Source organism: Lissotriton helveticus, chromosome 4_1, assembly GCF_964261635.1.
Source record: "Lissotriton helveticus chromosome 4_1, aLisHel1.1, whole genome shotgun sequence".
Taxonomy (NCBI): Eukaryota; Metazoa; Chordata; class Amphibia; order Caudata; family Salamandridae; genus Lissotriton; species Lissotriton helveticus.
In genome coordinates, this window is record NC_136063.1 from 1,972,316,925 (window position 1) to 1,972,340,346 (window position 23,422).

Below are 23,422 nucleotides of genomic sequence, written 5' to 3' on the forward strand. Positions count from 1 at the left end.
TTTGGATTTGTGCTTTTCAGAAACAACCACCTGTCTACTTGCCAGAGTAGGCAAGTTTACTCACCAAATTTGAATTGCACTCAACAACCAGGATCAGACAGCAGAACCCAGTGACACTTCCATTCAGTAACCGATTAAGTTTGCGCCTTAGCTCTGCAAGCACTCGATGAATGTCACTCAACTCGGGGTTATCCTCACATGCACAGTCAGACAATAGGAATGGTCGTGGAGCCCAGCTGAGAGCTCACCGACAGCCCCCATTTTAGACAATTACCACAACAGAGGTAACGACCTCGACGGATATCTAAAATACTGACCTTTTAACAGGACTAAGAAAACAATTGGAGTACATTTTCATTACAAAGGAGCTGATTACATATATTCATTCTCTTTTTTAAATATTGCATGAGTTTCAAATGGCACAAAGTAGCAACAGCTCACATGCAGGCATTGTACATTTTAATCTTGAATGCTGGGAAACTCCATGGGGGAGGGTGGATGGGTGGAGGGAAGCTTTTCATGTGTTTTCATCTGTAAAGATTTTAAGTAATCGTACGGTTAACAATAATAAAGTTTGTCAAAAGTTTGTCTAAGTGTGAATTATTTAAATGCACATTTGATTATGGTTATTGGTGACTTTTTTTTACAAAATCAATTGGCCTGCTTTATTTTCTATATGTTTATGTGGTGGCACCTAGGTAAAGCCAACATGACAATATTTTTTTTATTGTTTGAGCTTTTGACTTGAGAAAGCTAGCAGGTATGTGTTACTTACAATGACATGTTTTATATTGATACATGATATGCACCCAAGCCCAAGATGGGCAGCACCAGAGGCCTTGAGTGGCATGGGGTGTGATGGACAACTTACTTGGCTTTTAAAATACCTTAGAAATCTACTGAAAAAAACAAAAGGTTAAAGGGACTTTATAGTTATGTGAAAATGTCAGTTAAAACATATCGTTTTAAACAAACAACTGAAATTCACCAGTTATACTTATCTCAAGCAACTTTAAGTTGTGCCCAACAGTAACTATAACTCACACCTCCACCATGCACAGTGTTGTCATCAATGATGTTGTTTCAGATGCTGCAGTGATGTTATCAATGATGTCATAGATTATGTCATGAGTGATGTAGTATATGATAATTAGCAGTACATTTAGATAGGGATGTTTATAATTATTTCAAAATATCTATCTATTAATAAATTCATTTATTTGGATGGATTATTTAAGACACATTTAATTAGATTTGTAGTAGAATATTGTATGTTAGATTTAAAGTGAATATATAAGATTAATGTACACTTATATCAAACATTAAAATGTTTTAACAGATTTTTAAAGAATAATACAAGGAGGTAATAGTCTGATTACTTTCTGGTAATCTTCATTACTGTGAGTCCAGGTCTTCCTCATCCAAGTCCTGCATCCCACCCTACATCTCTTGGACGTCCTCCTCTTTGCCTTTTTGACTTGGGGTTGTACAGGTTGTGCTAGAAGTAAGAGGCTTTGGGCCAGATGTATCAAGCTATTTTGAAATCGCAAACAGTGAAATTAGCAGAATATAACGGTTTGCGATCGCAAAATCGTAATGTACAATATAGGAAAGAAAAAACACTTGCAAAATAGGAAATTGCTAAAATCAAGGCCAATATTTTTGCGATTTCTTATTTTGCGAATATGAATGGAGTGAGTCCCAATTTGCGACAGGCTAATTGTAAAATCGCAAATCAGAATTTACAAGGAAATGTATGAAAATTTGCGAATTGCGATTACATGAAAAAATGCACACTATTTAAACAGGCCCAGAGTGCCTCACAATTTTCACAACGGCAGCCCTGTATGTCACAGTGAGGAGGATACGGATACAAGCAGCAGCACAGAGAAGGAGGAGTAGACAGGAACACATTTCACGAGTGCACATTACCCAGTTTCAGCAGACACAAGAAGAAATATGTGACACGTACAGGTTAGACTCAGCTACTATACTAGACCTGAAATATGACCTGTATCCAATACTGGAGCATCAGACCCACAGGACCCAAGCCATTCCAACACATGTGCAGGTCCTGTGTTTACTGCACCTACTTGCATCAGGGAGTTACTAGGGGATGAAAGCTGTTGCTGGAGGGGTCTCCCAAAGTTGCCTGTCACACTTTTTTAATTCTTTCCTGGATGCCATGCTTCAAAGAATGCACCATTACATCAGGTTTCCCACTAAGCAACTGAGATTGTAGAAGACAAAAATGGATTTTTACCAGATGGCACAATTCCCACATGTCATTGGGTGCATTGATGGGACACATGTTGCAATCTGTCCCCCCTCAGCTAATGTGTATGTGTATAGAAACAGGAAATAATTTAATTCCGTCAACGTCCAGGTCATTTGTAATGCCATACACATCATCACTGATATCGTTGACAACTTACCAGGCAGTACACATGACTCTTACATCTTCAGGCATAGTGGAATCCTTACACGTCCCTCTGGGGGTGAATTTGGAGACGGATACCTGCTAGGTAAATGCATGTTACTCACTTTGATGGACATCTTGGATGTGTTTAAATTGGCCTGTGATTAATGTTTTTATTCTTTCTCATGTAGGTGACAGCGCATATGCAGTGCGTTCTTTTATACTCACTCCATATCTCAACCCAACTACACAAAATGAAAGGAGATAGAATGCTGCCCATAAGTCGACGCGCAATGTGATGGAGCGGACATTTGGACTGCTGAATAGTAGGTTACGCTGCCTACACAAAAGTGGATGTGCACTGCAGTACCAATGGAGATATGATGTAAAATCATTGCCACCTGTGCCATGCTACATAACCTGCAATTGCAAAAAACAACAAGTGATGGACTGAATGTGGATCAATGTCACACACTCCCCCAGTCAAAAGATCTGGGCCCAAATCCATCGTTTTTTTGCACTCCACACCACCCTGGGTCAGATAATGGCTTTATGCAAATCAGCTCTGACCCTGTTGCCCCATGGGAACAGTCCAGTCCGAACTACAACAGCCATATCTTTCCCAGACTGGAATCAAGCATCCGAGGACCGGACCGGTTTCGAGGTAACACCTCTCTTCAGCCCGGCTAGCTTGACTCCAAGTGGTGTGGAGTGCCTGGGACCCACGTCTGGGCATCCCCAGCGCACTTAGGGCGGCAATTGCAAAAAACAACAAGTGATGGACTGAATGTGGATCAATGTCACACACTCCCCCAGTCAAAAGATCTGGGCCCAAATCCATCGTTTTTTTGCACTCCACACCACCCTGGGTCAGATAATGGCTTTATGCAAATCAGCTCTGACCCTGTTGCCCCATGGGAACAGTCCAGTCCGAACTACAACAGCCATATCTTTCCCAGACTGGAATCAAGCATCCGAGGACCGGACCGGTTTCGAGGTAACACCTCTCTTCAGCCCGGCTAGCTTGACTCCAAGTGGTGTGGAGTGCCTGGGACCCACGTCTGGGCATCCCCAGCGCACTTAGGGCGGCAATTGCAAAAAACAACAAGTGATGGACTGAATGTGGATCAATGTCACACACTCCCCCAGTCAAAAGATCTGGGCCCAAATCCATCGTTTTTTTGCACTCCACACCACCCTGGGTCAGATAATGGCTTTATGCAAATCAGCTCTGACCCTGTTGCCCCATGGGAACAGTCCAGTCCGAACTACAACAGCCATATCTTTCCCAGACTGGAATCAAGCATCCGAGGACCGGACCGGTTTCGAGGTAACACCTCTCTTCAGCCCGGCTAGCTTGACTCCAAGTGGTGTGGAGTGCCTGGGACCCACGTCTGGGCATCCCCAGCGCACTTAGGGCGGCAATTGCAAAAAACCGGTCTGGGAAAGATATGGCTGTTGTAGTTCGGACTGGACTGTTCCCATGGAGCAACAGGGTCAGAGCTGATTTGCATAAAGCCATTATCTGACCCAGGGTGGTGTGGAGTGCAAAAAAACGATGGATTTGGGCCCAGATCTTTTGACTGGGGGAGTGTGTGACATTGATCCACATTCAGTCCATCACTTGTTGTTTTTTGCAATTGCCGCCCTAAGTGCGCTGGGGATGCCCAGACGTGGGTCCCAGGCACTCCACACCACTTGGAGTCAAGCTAGCCGGGCTGAAGAGAGGTGTTACCTCGAAACTGGTCCGGTCCTCGGATGCTTGATTCCGGTCTGGGAAAGATATGGCTGTTGTAGTTCGGACTGGACTGTTCCCATGGGGCAACAGGGTCAGAGCTGATTTGCATAAAGCCATTATCTGACCCAGGGTGGTGTGGAGTGCAAAAAAACGATGGATTTGGGCCCAGATCTTTTGACTGGGGGAGTGTGTGACATTGATCCACATTCAGTCCATCACTTGTTGTTTTTTGCAATTGCCGCCCTAAGTGCGCTGGGGATGCCCAGACGTGGGTCCCAGGCACTCCACACCACTTGGAGTCAAGCTAGCCGGGCTGAAGAGAGGTGTTACCTCGAAACTGGTCCGGTCCTCGGATGCTTGATTCCGGTCTGGGAAAGATATGGCTGTTGTAGTTCGGACTGGACTGTTCCCATGGGGCAACAGGGTCAGAGCTGATTTGCATAAAGCCATTATCTGACCCAGGGTGGTGTGGAGTGCAAAAAAACGATGGATTTGGGCCCAGATCTTTTGACTGGGGGAGTGTGTGACATTGATCCACATTCAGTCCATCACTTGTTGTTTTTTGCGATGCTACATAACCTGGCAACAAAAAACGGAATCCCATTGGACATCACAGATTCTGACTCAGAGGATGATGATGACCCACAGCCACCTCACAGAGCAGCAGGTGGTGTAAGTGCAGCAGATGGGAGACACAGACGTGATGAGATCACACGCAACTATTTCCAAGTGTGTAAGGAGACAAAGCAAATCATGACTGTTGCACAACTGTGTTTAATTGATCTTGACATCAGGTAATATGTATGCACACAGCCTCACAATCATCACCACTGTGTGCCTTGAGTTGCTCATCATGGCATATTTACACTTCATGCACATTTACAACCCTTTTACTCTTCTTTCATGGTTTACCTCACCCATTTGCATGTCACTGCCACAGCAGTAGCTATTTTTTGCACCCACGCACAGCACTGCTATGGTCAGTGTTCACACTGTCCTCCCTTGATGAGGGTTCTGCTGCTGTCCCCTGCCTTGGACTACGCTGTCAGGGCTCAGTGACTGGTGGAGTGTTGTAGCCATTTTCTTTATGATACCAAAAGCAGTAAGCTTCTAGGCCCTGTTAAGTTGAAATAATAAACATTGCACAGGATGCTTGCACTTTTCTTAGTCAGAGAAACAGCTTTAGTAACGCAAGGCTTGCTTGAAAATAAGATACGTGGCACAAGGGAAGATGTTCGCTTAGGCATGTACATTTCGCATATCCCATTTCACAATATGTTTCTGGTCATTACTATTATGTTGCAATTATTAACTGGAAAAGCACCAGACTTTTATCTTACATTACAGTAGAAAGTCCCCGAAGCTGCCCACCTGGGTCACATGGTCAGCAACAGTATAGTTCGGACCTTGCATGGTATACGACTGTTTAAACTCTTGCTAATTGGTCAAATGAACTATGCTTAATTTGTGCTACTTATGTTATGATGCTACATCCTTTGCGGCTTGAGCCTATAAAAGCTGTCAGACCCGTCACCTCTTTGGACATTCAGTGGCTTTGCTGAAGTTTCCGTGCTGCACGTTAATTTGCTGTTTGTTGGTCTCCAATAAACTTTGCTTTCTTATGTGCTGACAGAGAGTCGTATGTGTGGAATCATTTCTTATTTCTTATTCCAGTTTCTACAATACTGCTGTGGCTTGAGACCTCCTCACTGTCCCCAGCACCCAGTACACCAGTGGCAGCTATGTTTGCTGTCTTTAGCTGGTCGACAGCATTGGTGACCTGCACCAATCCCCTTGCAAAATCCTGGCTGCAGTGGGCCATTTCCGCCTGCATGGAGACGGGTCGTCTGGTAAGGACAGCTGTGGCATTGCAAAGGTGGTTTACTACCTTTGTGTATCCATCCATTTGACTAAATAGGCGTTGCTTTTCACGGCACCTTGAGCCATGCTCCCTCAGCATGGTGGTGCATAGCTGTTGTATTGTCACAGTCATGTCCTTCATACTCTCTGTATTGGCCCTATGACCCTCTGCAACATTGTTGTTCAGATAACGTATGCCATCCTTGATATCCCTCATGTTGTGATTCAGGGACACCAGCTGCCGTTGCATTGATCTCATGCTTTTTATCTGCAGCTGCTGCACCTTGCCCATGGTGCCTTCAAGCCCAGAGAAGACTGTGGATTCCTCCCCCTGGTCAGCAACATGTTGTGACCTTGCTCTGCATCTGAGGCTAGTGGTGTTGCTACGCTGCACAGTAGACTGATGAATTTGATGCTGTGCTAGCTCTTCTGCCATTTTCCAAACAGTGGCTTTTGAGCTATGTTCACACACTATACAACAAACAGAAAAAGACCTTCAGGCATGGCCTGTGGATTTTCCTGGATCTCTTCCACTCCTCCCTCCATCTCCTGTAGTGGTGCCACAATGTAGCTGCTTGGTCTTGGTGCAGGTGATGTTACTGTTTTTGTGTGTGACTCTTCCTCCCCTACATGTTGTTGTTGCTCTGGTGCCTCATCAATATGGGTATATTCTGCCTGTGACACAGGTTCTCCTGTGAATACAAGATAAACATTGACTGTGTGTCATTATTTCTGTTTTTTTGTATTAAACGTACAAGAATTAGTATACCCAAAAAATGTGCTTAGCTTGGTTATTGACTGGTGTGAGTACACTGTGGATACATTTCTCTGTGTCACTGCTTTGCTATCTAATGTTTGGGACTGCATCTCCCATGATGCATTGCTGATTGTTAACAAAATGTGGATTGGCCTGGCTATTTTACTGGCTCATTGGATCACTTAGGTTTGGGGAGTTTGGAGGGTGATGGCTCAGGGGCAATTTGGCATGTATCTTACCTTGTCTGGTGTTGTCTGTTGCTGAGCTGTCAACATGTCCTATGTCAATGATGCTCCCTGGTTGGAGGATGGATTCCACCATGCCCTCCAGGGGTGTTGTCACTGGGTCTATGGATGGTCCTACACCTGTTTCTTTGCGTCCTGTAGCCTTTTTGCAACCTTCTCTTTAGCCCTTGAGCGCAAGTCGTACCAGCTCTTCAGTAGGTCTTCAATGTAGCGCTGTGTGACCCCAATTGCATTCACTTTGTCTTGTATTTCCATCCAGATCTTCCTCTTCTCAGATTCTGGTACATTCAGAGATTTTTTTGCCAAAGAGTTGTTCATGGCTCTTCACCATTTGCTCAATGAGGACCTCCAGTTCCTTTTCACTAAATGTATGTTCTCTTTTCCTTGCTGCAGCCTTCGTTCCCTTCTCTTGTGTGTCCATTATGTCTGTTTGTGCCTGTCTTAGCACTCCTGATGGGCTCCTGAGTGGTGTGCTCCTGCTCTCAGCCTCTCCCACAGCCTCAGGCACTCTGAAACAGCATGGGCACTCCTACTTCCTGCTTGTGATGTAATCAAACTGCACCTGAATAGCAGATTTGCTAAATTGCTATTATTTTAAAATTGCGGACTCGCAGATAACGAATCTGTAATTGTTATTCGGTATTTAGATTTGCAATTTTTAAGAGTTGCTGAATATTTGCGATTTTTTGCTAATATAGCGATTTGCAATTCTCAATTTGGTAAAAATCGCTATGCGTGAATCACAAATTTGCTTTTTTATACATTTGGCCCTTTGTACTTTTCTACACAATCGGTGAACGGCAATGCATTCTGTGATACCAAAGATGTTGACTGTGTCTATTGTACGACTCACCCTCATAGAGTAAGGACTTGGACCGGGAGGGACTGGACTCAGAGTAATGAAGATTACCATTAACTAATTTTACAGGAACAAATTAATAATTGCTTTTTTCGCAATTCTTTTAATTTCGTTTCCACCAGCAATTAAATGGCTGAACACATTCACAGTAGTGCTGTGATAGATTCTGATAATACTAAATATCTGTAAATCTGATTTATTGGAGGAATTGTGTGGTAACCACACCACATGCTTCTGTCATTACCCCATAGCTGTAAATGAGCACGTGAGCCAGAAATAATGGCACATAGGCAATCAACGAGTTAAAAGCCTACTTTCATGTGCTCTTTTTGTGGTACCCAGCCCAAGGAAGCTGAGGGAAGTGTGTTGCAAGGTCTACCTGCACTACTACATTTTTTACATGCATTTTAAAGTCTGGTAATCCAATGCAGAATGAAAAGCTTAGCAGCATCTAGTGTTAGAGCAAGGAAACAAAGCGGGATAAATAGCAATTTGTAACTCTGACATGTTAAAAGCAATTCTTTGGTGTAAAGCCATCTTCTCAGTAGGTTAGTTTTCAACCTGACAGAACACTGGGGACATGCCAGCTTATTTAACAGGCTGCATTTAGAGTGAATCCTAAGTATTTGCCATCAATTTTTTTGTTGTCTTTGGACGGAATAACGCAAGGTTAAGTAATTGTATTTCTCCTTTAGAATGTAATCTTTTATCAGCTGTGTTCGTACTGAGCATGGATGTGATTTGAATTTCCATATTTTGCAGACAAACTTCGGGCCGCATTAGGCGCATCTTAGTGCATGGATAAACATTTAAAGTTGTTTTGTCCTCCAGGACTCTTTTAATTGTGTGTCTACCTTTCTTTAGAATAGCTCATGACTTCACTTGGTAGACTAATCATATGATCTTAATCCAACTGGAAAAAAGTATTGCCAGATTGAGTAAGAAAGCTCATTTTTAAATTACACTGGCAAGCAGGTTTAAGATAACGTAGTCTGAAAGTTTAAAACTGTGCCTCGCTGCAGCCATGTGGAAATAGGTCTATACAATTACCAAAAGATTTGAAATTTAATGGATTTAACAATTATGTTGCTGGGAGGTACATGTTTTTTAACTATCAGGTATAGGAAGTGATTGTTCATTGTTTTCAATAATATATCCAATAATTCTCATCTAATGATACATACATTAACGTTTACACTCTACCATGTCATAGATTAGAGCTAGTAGTTCGATGGACCTGCCATAAACGTACTCACCACAGACTTTTGGAGGATTGCTTGAAAGCTCCAATGTTAAAAAAAGTCAATTTGTCTTTTTCCAGCATTACCGTAAGGAACCTAATTGAAGCGAATGCGTTTCCGACACTGTGTTTACTTTTATGCCTTTTAATGGTGTTACTTGAAAATTCTTCATTGGATTTTTTTCAGTTTGATCTTGTTTTGTTGACTATACAATACCCTATTTTTATAAACCATTGTGAAGTCTTGTTTCGGTGAATTCCTTGTGTTACTGTGTCTGTGTTGCACAAATACTTTACCCATCACCTCTTTAGATAAGCCTGACAGCTCTGTGCCAAGCTACCAGAGTGTGAACACCGGCTATGTTTGTACCAGGTTACCCTGACTAGAGTGAAGATTACTGCCTGGCCTGGGTCTCAGCCAACCAAGGACCCCATTTCTAGCAGTCTATATCTGTTGGCACCAGGAAGACCGTAGATATCAGCCACACTCTATAAGACATTCTCATCATCATCAGCAGCAGCATCAAATCATTGTCACACGTATTAGAGTTGTCCTCACTCACACTATCATAACTCTGATGGCTCTCATTAATCATTTGGCTACCAGCAGACACCTGAGGTGAATAAAGCAAGGTTAGTTGTCATCCTTAAACCTGACAAAGATCCCATGATTGTATGAGTTATAGACCCATCACCCTGTTAAATGTATGTCTTAAAATACTGGCAAAGGTGTTGGCTATTAGGTTAAAAGAGGTGCTTCCAAATGCTAATACATACTTACAGATCATGTGGCAGATTTACAAGCACCCTGAGCCACTTTTGCGTCAGTTTTAACATGGGAAAAGTGACGCTAAAGTGGCGCAAAGGGCTTGTAAATCTGCCCCCATGTTTTTTGTGCTGCATCGATCTGTCTTCCACAGCCATTCTAAGGACACTAGTGCATGCATTATAGCAAGTGAGGAAAGATAAAAAACAAAAAAATAGTGGTGTTCTTGTATGCTGTAAACGCTTTGGACTGTTTTGAATGGGGTTGCTTGTTCTGGATATTGGATTGCATGGAAATTGGTCAAGGCTTTATTACTAAAATATGGTGGCTCTTCAATAACTCCACAGCAGTAGTAGCTTGTAATATTTATACCTCACAGCCCTTTACAATGAATAGATAGATTCAGCATGGGTGCCCACTTTCCCCACAACTTTTTATTCTAGCTCTAGAACCCCTAAGAATAACCATTAGACAAAACACCAACATCCAATAAACACCCCAGAAGGAGACTGTAAGGCAATGCAATGTGCAGAATGTATTGTTTTAACCTAATCTAAACCCCAGAACCTTTGCCACACATCTCACAAAAGCAATCTCATTATGTGGATAACACATTAAGTGGGTGAGGGTGAGGCAATGTATATGACTAGGACATCTACTCCAGCCTCGATAGGCACTCACACAAGTGGAAAATGTCTAACTTAAAGTATCTAGAGATCATTTTAACCTGGGTCTAGTGCATATAATGTAACACCATTTAAATCAATTAATCCAGAAAGTGAATAATAACATCACATGATGGATAGCTTTGAATTTTTCCTTATGGGGCAAGGCACAAGTAATTAAAATAAATGTAGCAAACCTGAAAAAACTACATTTTGCAATGCTGCCTCTGACAATACCTGAGCCAATGTTTAAGGAACTCTTCCACATGATCAAGCTGTTTGTGTAGGGAGGGAAACAGAAACACTGAGTATATATACATTATTCACCATTACAGAGGGATGAGATTGCCACAGCTAGAACGTTTCTAGATTTCATTACAATTACCCCAAATGCACTACCTCAAACATCCTAGCCTGGAAAAACCAAGTGGGCACACATAGAGAAAACAATTCTAGAAGGTCTAGGGGGCTTAAGCATTTTGGTATTCAAAGGATAATTGTCACATTATTCAAATCCACCTTTTATACTTGCCAGCGTTAGGGTGGTCTTCTCCCAAACCTCTTGCTTTTTGCCTATGTCATTTTTATTAGCCTGAGGACTCTGTGCACTTTACCGCTGCTAACCAGTGCTAAAGTGTATGTTCTCTCTCCTTTAATCATGGTAAAATTGGCTTACACTCATTTGGCACATTTAGTTTACTTGTAAGACCCAAGTAAACATATGCTAGATGTAGTCAGGCCATGTCAGTTAAATTCTTCGAGTTGGTCTGCAATACTAATTGTGGACCCACTTAAGAAACCTTTTAAACATGTCTCAGGCCTGACAATGCAGCCTGTGTGGGCATTCTTAAACTGCCACTTTGACTTGGCAAGTAAACCTTTGTCAGGCCCAAACCTTCCTTTTTCATAAGTATACGTCACACCTAGGGTAGGCCCTAAACAACCCATGGGGCAGGATACAGTGTATTTAAAAACATAGAAATTTAATTTTAAGTTTTACCTGACCTGGTAGTAAAACAATCACAAATGTGTTTTTCATTACTGGAAGGCCTACCTCTCCGAAGGATAACATAAGGCTAGCTTATTATATTTAATAAGTGATAATTCTCAATTGGGAGCAACTGGGTATGTCAAGTTTGGCGTCAACTGGCAATTTGAAACCCTCTCTGATGGTAAAGTTGGATTTTAAGTCACAATTCCTGAAAATATCACTTTTAGAAAGTTGGCATTTTCTTGTCCCAGGGATTTTATGCTTGAAGTCTGTATCCTGCATCACATGATAAGGTGTAGCTGGCAGTTGGTATTTGTGTATAGCTCCCAGCAGAGAGACCAAGTGGGATGAGGTGTGGCAGGATGGGCCATATCTGAATAGATAGGGGTAGAGAAGCTGTCACCTACCACACTTACACATCACAAAGGATCTACCTCAGCACCCTCACAAAGGGTTTCACACTAGTCCTTTGTGGTCCCAGTCAAGCTGAGGGAAGGTCAAGGAGAAAGGATGTTCCAAACACCTTTGGGGGTGGGGACCTCCTAAACCTATACCAACATCAAAGGTGGTACCAAGTATAAATATTGGACCCTCAGGTCCAACTGTTTAGTATACCTCTGGATTTGTGGAATACTCAGAATGACTGCTGTGTTGCTCTGCTGCAAGAAGGGCTGCTGCCATGCTACCCTGCTACCCTGCCACCCTGTTGCCCTGTTGTCTGATGCCTTGATGCCTGAGTGAAAAGGATTGTACCACCAGAGTGACTCCAAAGGCTAGCTGGATGGATTCTTGATCAGAGGCTCAGGAACAGAATGGCTCCGGTCACCTTGGACCCATACCTGGAATCTGCCTGCTGTGAGTCTTGCCACCAACAGTGTGCCACCCCAGTCATGGACCTTTGGAAGTGGGCCTGAAGAAGCTCTGTCATCCCAGCTATAGTCGTTTTTGGCAGAACCAATTCAGCATGATGCAAATCCTCACAGCTCTACATCAGAAAAGCTGCAGCGCTATGCATATCTCATGAAGACACAGGACTTTGCATGGCAAGCCTTCATCAATGGCATCCTTTACAATGACACAGGAACTCATATTGCAAGCCCTATCAAAGGCTTGATTGGAAACCCGATGTGAGGCACATCTCTGATGCAGGACCTCACATCACAGCCAGCAGCTCTTTAAAATCACAGCTGTCTGATGTACCTTGGACAAGGGATCTCACAACGCTTTGCAACCAGGATTTAATGTACCTTATACAGTGGACCTAACTTGAATCCTCTATCCAGCCTGTGCTCCATTTCAGTCAGCCAGTACTTGTGCCTTTGTCCTGGTCCGGTGCCACCAGATAACTACAGTAGGTGCTTTGTGCTTTAAGGCACTACTTTTACCTACATCTTTAAAAGTGCATATATCAGGTTCTACTGATTGGATTTTTTTTCAGTCTCATATAATTGATTAAATATGACACTTTTTTTCTAAGTTGGTGTGGGGTTTTTCTTATGTTGTGTTTTTACTTCAATACCTTTTAACGTGCTGCACAAATGCTTTACACCTTTGCTTCCAATTTAAGTCTCACTGCTTTTGTGCCAAGCTTCCAGAGGGTTAAGCACAGGTTAATTTGAGGTTGATAGTGACCTCACACTGACAGGAATTGTGTTTGTGGCTTGACTAGGGTCTCACACCTCTTAACCTGTAACTCAATTTCCTACATCACCTATTCTAGAGGCCATGTCCTTAGCACAACACAAGCCACACCTCCTTCTTCAAACACATGCATGCAATACACGTTGGTGCTCTTATCTGGGGAAATGCAGAAATCCAAATAAAAAACAAAGGACCCTTATGGCTGGACTCTAGGGGTGAAGGCATGCATGTCCTGGACCAACTACTAACAGATGGGAATCTCATGACATTTGCAGAAGGCTAGGACATATTTTGCCTCTAAAAGACTTGTTATTGGAAATATAAGCAACTATCTCATTGCTTCCACAAAATGTTAAATACCCAACTCATTGACCTTCTATTGATATTGGAAATATAGGCAACTATCCCATAGCCTCCACAAAATGGTAAATACCCAACTCATTAGCCTCCTGAAGTCTCTGCATAAAAGTTTGGGGAACGTTCAAGGGGTTGTCGCTGCACTATACAAAATAGTATATATATATATTTTTTTTAATTGGCATTTTGTTAAGACAACAACATACAAAGGACTGAAATAAAGAAAGAAAATAAAGAAAAAACACAATCAGTACAGTGCAGTTTCTCATAACAGTGAGCGCAAGTCATAGCACATAAATATCCACAAAGGCAGTTTGCATACCATGTAAAATCCAGCTTGGAGTTGCAAATCCAGCCGTCGACCACATCCAACATTTTTAGGGTATGTCTGCAAAAAAAAAACATACAACCCTCTCCATCCGTCCCCAGCCATGTCACGAAGGGCTCAAAAATGTCTGTCGGTCTGGAATGTGGCGGCAGAGGCTCCCAGTAGTTCCCCAATTGTTGTCTGCAATACGTCACGCTCCTCACCCACTCTTTGGCTGTAGAAGGTGTCACTGCTCGCCAGTGTATGGACACTTGCATTTTTGCCATGTGTAGTAGCATGCAATTTTCACGCTTTTGGTGGTATGGTAGGTATGATGCTCAATAAGGCGGCCTGGGCTGTACAGGGAACCTACCAACCCGTAATACTTTTTATGTGATTTAATATTATTTGCCAATAGTTCGCTATGGATCTACATTCCCAGGCCATGTGTAGAAATGTTGCCCACAGGGTCCCACATCTCCAGCAACTGTCACCCATGCGTAATCTTATTCTATTTAGTTGAGAAGGTGTTCGGTAAAAGCAGTGAAAGTATTTAAAATGTATGAGTCTTAGGCGGTAATTCGGTGACAGTTTCTCCAGTAATTTGCAGGTCTGATCCCACTGTTCGACTGCAAGTGCCTCCCCTAGGTCTTCGTCCCACGCTTTCCAGGCCATCGGATTCACTACTGGAGCCAAGCTCTGGGTTGTGCAATAAGTCTGCGATATTAATTTCTTACCAGAATCATTTATTATTATGTTTTCAGGTGCATTTACTGTTTGCGGGGGGATAGGATATGTGGGAAATGTATCTTTATAAGAGGTCCGTAATTAATAATAGAGCAACATATCGAGTGCTGTTGGGGGAAGGGGGTCAACCATCTTGTCTATTGTAAGGAAGGTCTCTGCCTGAAATAGGTCACTTGCCTTCATCAGACCATGCAGGGTGGCCGGTTCACGCACTTTTGCATCTGTGAGTGGGGGGAACAATGGGTTATTTAAAATAGGCATTGAGGGAGCGTATAACGTATCATCATGTGATCTCTTTCTGATACCGTCCCATGATCATCGTAGTGTCTGTACTGTATCTATTTCATCTCGGGGCCGGCGGTATGCCTGGTATAGTGCAGTAGCTAAGGGGGTTGGAGCAACTTTATCAATCTCTATAGCAACATGTGGTTGGAATGGTGTTGGACGCATCCAAAAGTGCAAAACCTTTGCCTGGGTACTGTAAGCATACAACTGGAAGTCAGGGGCCACCATTCTTCCCTGCGATAGCCACTGAATCAGGACCTCCCAAGCTATTCTGTGTTGTCTGACCGCCCAGATGAGGTCAATCATCAACGAGCGTACGTGTTTGAAGAAATCCTGCGTTAAGAGGAGTGGAATGTTTACAAAAAGGTATAGTAATTTAGGTAAGAAAATCATTTTTACTATTGCTACATGACCAGCTAGTGAAATTGGGAGGTTCTGCCAGCGTTTTAATCTTTCCTCCACCCAATCTATTGTTTTCCCATAGTTGGTCGGACAAATCTCTGTATGTCTCCACTAATCCATATCCCCAGATAGCAGACTGGATCTTTCACCCAGGTAATTGGATATTCTGTCTCAAACTCTGGGGTGCCCGATGTCAGTGGGAGTATAACTGACTTTTTCCAGTTGATGGAGAGACCTGAGAGCCCTCAATACCTTTCTAATTCATGTGTCATGGAGGCAACATTTTCTTTAGGGTCAACCATGTAGAGCATAATGTCATCTGCGTACATGGACACTGTTAGGCAGTGGGAGGTAAAATCGATACCCCAGTTGGCATGATTTGGTGTAACCGGGCCACCAAGGGTTCGGTGGCAATGGCGAATAAAAGTGGCGACAGGGGGCATCACCTGTCATGTGCCTCTTGTGATATTTATGGACTTCGATACTTGTCCATTAACACGTATTCAAGCTTTTGGCAGAGTATATAGTAGTTTAATTTGCTGTATGAATAGAGGGCTTAGACCCAATCTATGGAGTAGAGGAAACAGAACCCCCCACTCCAGAGAGTCAAAGGCCTTAGTGTCATCTAATAGCGCAGCTATAGCCGAAACATGGGGCGCTAAATAATGCAAAAGGCCAAACAGGGCCCTGAGATTGTGCGAAGTAGATCTTCCCGGCATGAATCCAGATTCATCCGACCTTACAATTATTGGCAGTAAGGGTTGCAGTCTGGTGGGCAAGAGCTTAGCAAATATTTTTGCATCTAGGTTTATGAGAGAGAGCAGACGATATAAGTAGCATTGGAGAGGATCTTTATCTGATTTTAATAGGGTTATGATTATGGCCTCCCTCATGGATTCAGGAAGTACTCCAGTCTGTTGAGCCTCTTGGAATACTTTTAGTAGTTGTGGGCCAGTATGTCAGAATATTCTTTATAACATTTTGCAGTTAGCCCATCTGCTCCTGGAGCCTTATCTGCAGAGAGGCTGCCTATCGCCGTGCGCACGTCTTCAACTGTGAAAGGGACATCCATATATTCTCTGTATCCCTCACTAAACCATAAAAGTTGTATAGAGTTCAAGTATTCCTCAAGGATTGCGTTTGCTGGAGTTGACGGTGTGGTGTAAAGATGTGCATAAACGTTTCGCATGGTGTTGAGTATTTCTGGTGGACTATACACAGTGAAATCATCAGAGGTTTTGAGTGCTGTGATAAAATTAGTACCCCTCGGTGGGCGTAGTAGGTTAGCAAGGGTTTTCCCTGCCCTGTCGCCCTCCCCGTATTTCTGAGCCATTGCATATTTATTTAGAAAATTCAGTTCATGGAGTGCCTTCTCCTGGTATTCTGTGAGTATTGTGCGTATATTACCAAGCAGTGTAGCCGTTGGTTGTGTAAAGTATTGTTTCTCTGGCAAACTCACTTTTTCTTCTAAAGTTGTGAGCCTGGTGCATATGTCTTTCAGGATACGCCTTTCCCGCTATGCATTGTCCTCTGATTACCGCCTTGAATGCGTCCCATAAAAAGCCAGTGTTTTCAACCGTGCCAGTGTTGATCTCAAAATATTCAGTGATTTTACTCCTTATCTCTTCTCTAAACACTGTGTCCAAGAACGTATTCTGAATCAGGCGTCACATTAATAATTGTGTATATTGCATGGACACTGTGAGAGTAATCAGTACTGGGGCGTGATCAGATAACGTGCAGGCCTGATGAGTTACAGAGGTTGTCGATGAGTGGACCTCAGGCGTTGTTAACCAAAATCTATTCTAGACCATACCAAGCGATGTTGAATTTGAATTTAATTTGAATTTGAATTTGAATTTGAATTTAAAAACATTTATTGAGCGCACTTATACCCAGCGGTTTCATGGCGCTTTAAGGACTACGACCAGCGGCAACAGCAGAAGGACAGGCTAGGCAGCGAAGGCTCTGGAGAATAAGAATGTTTTCAAATTTTTCCGGAACTCCAAATAGGATGTTGGGTAATGCATGTGCCTTCCTTGCCCTGTGGATGAAATATACGCCAGGAATCCACTAGGCTCCCATCTGTCATAGGTCCCTGCAACATCTCCACTACCTTGGATGATATAAACGGGCAGCTCCTGCTCTGTACGCCGTTTGTAACAGTACTGTGCTTTGGTTAGGGTGACCAACCGCCCGTAAATTTCACAGGCTGCCCGTTATTTGGGCCCCTTGTACGTTGTCCGTGAACATTTCTTTCACGGACGCCATTTGTCTGAAATTTTGGGGATGGCAGCCAACTGTGCTGTCCCCCTGGGACAATCAGAGTCAGTTCGCACTTCTCAGAGGCTGCAGCAGCCCCTCCCCGACCTTGCTCAGTCTAAGTACGGGCCCATTGTCATTCTGATGTGGATGATTATCACCTAAAGAATGACAATGGGCCAAAGGTGTGGAGAAGCACCGGAGGAAGGGTGGGGGGTGGGGGTGCAGATCAGTGTTTCATGACCCTTCCTAACTTTGATCTGTGACTCGCAGATCAGCACAGGGCAGAATAACAAACAAATAAATAAAAGCAGGAATGATCACTGTGATGCAGCTTTGAAAGGGGGGGAGGGTCAGAGGGTGCTGAAGTAGCCAAAAGCAGCGACAGAAAGAGAAATAATGATAATATGTGGTATCTGGTTCTTGATAAATCACAAAGAAACACAAGGCAAATGGAGTGAGAAAGCGAAGGAAGAATAGAAAGCAAATAATGAAAGAAAGCTGGAAAGATACAGAAAGATTTAGATTTAACAATGGAAGGAAGGACAAGAGGATGATCAAATGGAAAAAAGGAACACAAAATGAATGTTAATGTGGAATATGAAAATATGAAAAGAAAATGAAATAAACATTTAAAGAATAGAGAGAGTGAGACGAAATGAAAGGATGCATAGACAGAAAGATGGAAAGAAAAATAAATGGAGCATGTAAAGATGAAAGTAGAGAACAATGGTGGATAGAAAGGACATAAGGTAAGAAAGAAAATGAAAAGACGGAAAGAATAAAAGACAAACGTCAATATAGGTCAATGCAGTTTTTGGCCAAGTTTCTTTCCTGCTGTAAAAAGCATACATTTGCATTATTTTTGCAAATTTTCCTCAGGGGAACAATTTTCACAGACTTCAAAATGAGAGACCAGGATAGGTCACTTTGCTCATTTATTTAGTGCCATATAAAGCGGGGGGTATTTTAGTTTTTTGGCCTCTCCCTTCCAATAGGCTCATGTGTAGTTACAGCATGTGGTGTGCCATCCTCTGCATAGTTCTAGGGCACAGCATGCTGCTTTTGTGGAGGAGCTGTCCTGGTGGACCTAGCTACATTTTGAAATATCCGTCATGATGCATCTGCAATTTTTGAGCCATAACAAAAATGTCTATTTAACTGAGGTTTCACTAATACCGGTTTTGACACATCATAAAGAAGCATAGAGGCATAATGCGCTTCTTGTAAAGCACAAAGTGTAACATGCAGAGCAACGTATTTATTTGTACAATAATTGTAAAGACAATCCCAACCACTATGTTATGTGTTATACCCACAGTTTGTATTTCGGGGTCACTGGAATTATGTGATTGTGCGGCTTCAACAGTTTCCTATGAATTTGCCACATAGCTGAATATAGCTGAAGATTCTAATTTAAAAAGTTTATTCCTCAAATGGTTAAAAAATAACTAAAAAGGCAGTGATGTGTTGCAAAGGCCCAAGTAAAGGTTGACCTTCCTTTGCATATTTTATATATTCCAATCTTTATTTCGACCATTAGGTCATAAAAGATATACATACAGTAAAATCACATGAATTTTATCAAATTTCATAAAACATCAATACAAGATTTTAAGATCAACACACACAATAAAAGCAATTATTTTTAAAAATTGAAGCGGTTCTAAAGTCTACCCAGCATTTTTTAAAAGACAATTACGCGTGTACCAAACATTCGTAAAGAATTTGGAGAGTGCAAAAACGGTAGGGCCAGAAACATCGGATTTTAATATCCTGTACATAGGTTTGTATTCCCTGCCACCCAGATTCTTAATCAAGGGAAGCAGCCAATACTTTCTGGCTGCCTTATAAGCTGGGCAGAAAAAGACCACATGCAAATCATTTTCCTCTTTATCAACGCAAAGAGGGCAGTACTTAGTCGAAGGGACTTGTGACCAAGTACTTGAAAAGGAGCGGAAAGGGAGTGTGCCGTATCTCCACTGGAGAAATAACTTTCTGGAGAGTATCGGATATATGGGATCAAAAGCCTTCTCAAATCTGTAGAGATCCTTGGTTTGGAGGAATAAGGAAGAGAGGGACCCCTCTATCTGGGTCGCTAAGACCCTTGTCCTTTTGTGTTCATGATAGAGAATCGCCAGGGATCTTTTAGAAATTCCTGGTGCTGCATTTGCTGGCTCAGTCCACAATTCAGGGAGCCCCAAATCAGTGCAAATTGACTGGATATTTTTAACCCAGGGGATACTGAGCGCCTTGGGGTGCTTTAGTAGTTCGGCCAATTCCGCCCTATAGTCGGCGAGATCAACGCCACTCCATAGCCTACGCCAGAAGGCAATGGGTCTTAGACTAATCTCGTCGGCAAGTGGCCGTATCCCTAGATCGAGCCTCAGAGGAAGGAGTGGGGTGCTAGGGGGAAGTGCGGTTATTTGTCTTATAAACCTATTTTCCGTAGAAGACAGGTTCCGACATTGGATGTGACCCCACAATTCAGCCCCGTACAAAATCGCCCCCCTGGCCTGGGCCTTGTATATCTGGATCAAGGCCCCCAGTGGGCGGTAAGTCGAACCGGTCATCATCCGGGATATGCCCCCGGTAATTTGGACTAATTTAAGGTTAGCCCTGCTCTGATGGGTCACCCAGGTCATATTTTCATTGAGCGTCACGCCGAGATATTCGAACGTGGAAACTCTTTCCAGCCGCACTGCTCCCAATTGGGGATTCGGGCGTTGTTTGGGGCTCGGATTCAATACCATATATTTGGTTTTTGTGGCGTTGATTTCCAGCCCTCTATCCTGACAGAAGGCCACAAAGGCGTCAAGTATCCTTTGGATGCCCATGGGTGTTTTAGAGATCAACAGCGTGTCGTCCGCAAACATTATTGCGGGCACACTGTTGCCATTTAGTTTGGGGGCATCTGTATTATCGGTGTTATTAAGATGGGCGATTACCCCGTTGACAAAGAGGCAAAACAGGGTCGGCGCCAGCACACAGCCCTGTCTTACCCCTCTGCCGACGGGGAATCTGTCAGTCAGTTCCCCCAACCTCCCGCACCTCACCTGGGCATAGTTATTATGGTGCAGCCTCTGCAAGGTCAGTAAAATATCTGGTGGTACGCCCATCCCCTCCAAGATGATCCAAAGTTTTCCCCTGGGCACGAGGTCGAAGGCGGCCCGTAGGTCCACGAAAATCGTGTACAGACTGCCGCCCTCGAACCTCGCTGTCCTCCAATAGACCAGATTCAATCTGAAGACCTGGTCGACAGTCGATACCCCTTTCCTAAATCCTGCCTGGTAGGGACTCAGGGCGCCCACCTCCTCTATCCATTCCTGGAGCCTATTCAGGAGAACCCTGCCGAACAGCTTCTGCGCTACATCTATCAAGCTGATAGGTCTGTAGTTGGCTGGGAGGAGGGGGGATCCCTTTTTAAAAATCGGGACCACCTCCGCCCCCAGCCAAGTACTAGGGATTTCCATCCCGCCAAGAATACCATTGAAAAGAGCAGCGAGGTAAGGCGCCCAGACGGTGGGCTCCTGCTTGAACAGATCTCCAGGTAGCCCATCCAGTCCAGGCGCCTTCCCCGAAGCTAGGCCTGTAATAGCAGCGGTGACCTCACTCAATGTTATTAAGTCCGCCTGGGGGCCCAAGTTCTCAGGTTTAATTAACGTAGGAAGTTCTCCGGGCTCAGCACTATATAGGGACTGGAAGTGGTCCTGCCACACTCCAGGGGCTATGTTAGGCTCTACTGCCGAGTTTAAACTCCCTGATCCCCCATTCACAATCCTCCAAAACAGGCGTTGATCTTGTATTGCTAAGGCCTTTGTGAGCTCTTCCCACTGGTCTACCTCCCATTCTATTTTGGCCTGAGCAAGAAGCTTCTTGTACGCTTGCCTGCATTGCTTAAGGCGTTCCCCTCCTGTACCCTCCTTAATTGCTCCAAGGAGTTCTGCTTTGGCCCGTCTACAGGCCGCATTATACCATTGTGTTTTGCCTTGGCACCCCGCCCTTAGCTTTCGTAAGTTGCGAGTGAAGTGGGGTGCCGCGACTTTTATGAGCTCCTCGTGGGCATTAAACAGTTTGCTCCTTATATCTATTTTATTTACCAGATTGTCAAGATCCGCCACAGTTTCCAAGATAGGGGTAATTTCTGCATAAAACAGTGGGAGTTTATCCTTATTTGTGACCATCTGTTCCCACCTAATTCTTTTCCTAGTGTTCTCTAGGAGGAGCGTGGGGCGATTCTCTTCCTCTTGGGACACAGGAGCCTGTGGTGCTGGATGAACAAGTTCTAACTCAAGGGCATTGTGATCACTGTCCATCCTATCTATTACCCTGAAATCCTGTATTGTAGGCCACCTCACTAATTGGACCAGGACATAGTCCAAATGAGACTCTCTTCCCCGGCGGTTATAGGTGATTTTGCCTGGTCTGTCGGACTTGATTCGCCCGTTACATGCTCTGAGTCCGAACCTTAGCGTCAGGGCAGTAATTTGCAATGCCAGTGGGGTCCAGGCTTTCGGAGATGGCACATCAACCCATGGTATTGCCCACCTGTCTTCTTCCTCTGATGAGAACCCTTCCTGAATGCCGGGGAGTGGCTCATAGTGAGAATTAAAATCCCCACCCACCACATAATATGAGTCATCCGACAAATCAGATAGAAAGTTCGCAAGTTCATCAAAGGTCGGTGATTCTTTTGCCTTCCCCATCGGCCTGGAATAGATGTTGACCAGCAAGAGATTAGCTTTATTTGGCCATGTTAATGAGACCCCAAGGATGTCATCAGATTTAAATGGGAGCCGTGTAGCCACACAGCCCAGATGAGAAGCAACCCACGTCGTGAGGCCCCCCGACAGGCGGCCTTTGCCTTCCCACCTAGCAGAAATGTAAAATGATGAGTAGCCTTGGTGTCCATAGTCCTCTCTGGCCCAAGTTTCCTGGAACATACATATGTCACCAGTCTCTATATACTTAGCCCAAGCCGGGTCTTCCATTTTGTTAGCTAGACCCGCGATGTTCCAGGAGATTATCTTCAAATGTTCAGGGGTGGCAGATGCAATACCATTAGGATTGGGAGAGATGGATCCAGGCTCCATTTCAATGTTAGGGTCTGTAGCGAGGGCAGCAAAAGCTGCGTGTGGCGTCGGGGATCTCGGCGCGCCGTTGCCCACAAGGAAAGGAACCATAGTTGTCCCCTCAACAACAGCTACCCCATCAGTGGCTAGGTGAAAAGATTCAGTTCTGCCGTGGTCTGGAACAACCGGGTCATTCAGTGGGCCAGAATTTGGCCAGGGGGGCACAATGGAGAGTTCCAGAAGACCACAGGGACCCGAGACCCCTGGCACTGTCTTACAGACAGCAAGTCAATCGACCCCATCCAAATCGTTCAGACAGTTAAAGCGATTAAGATCGCAGAAAGGTGTATCCGGCGGTTGGAAATACGGGCGTTGTACAAAGCCTTTGTATTTGTGTCTGTGTTCCACCCTTGTCCAGTCATCGTGTATTGGAACCTGGTGCCTGGGAATAGGTGGAAAGAAAAAAGATACTGGGAGGGTCTGTATGGTGGAATCGAGGGAACGATTCATGCCTCCACAGATGTGTCGGACCGTACCCGGATCCTTAAATGTTACCATGATACAGTCCCCCACTATGGTTTTCCTGGTCTTCCCTAGCCATGGGACCCTTCTCACCATGATGATTTTGTTATTAAAATGGGGTGGCAAGGGTCGGTTCCAGTTAAGCCATTTGATTACCTTTTTCTTGAGGGACTGATAGTCCTCATTTTCCCCGGATCTTAAATGGGGGGCACCAGCTAAGACCACCGTTAATCTGTTAGCTTCGGGCGGGAGGTCTGGCCTCCTTGGTCTTGGGATTGGGCCAACCG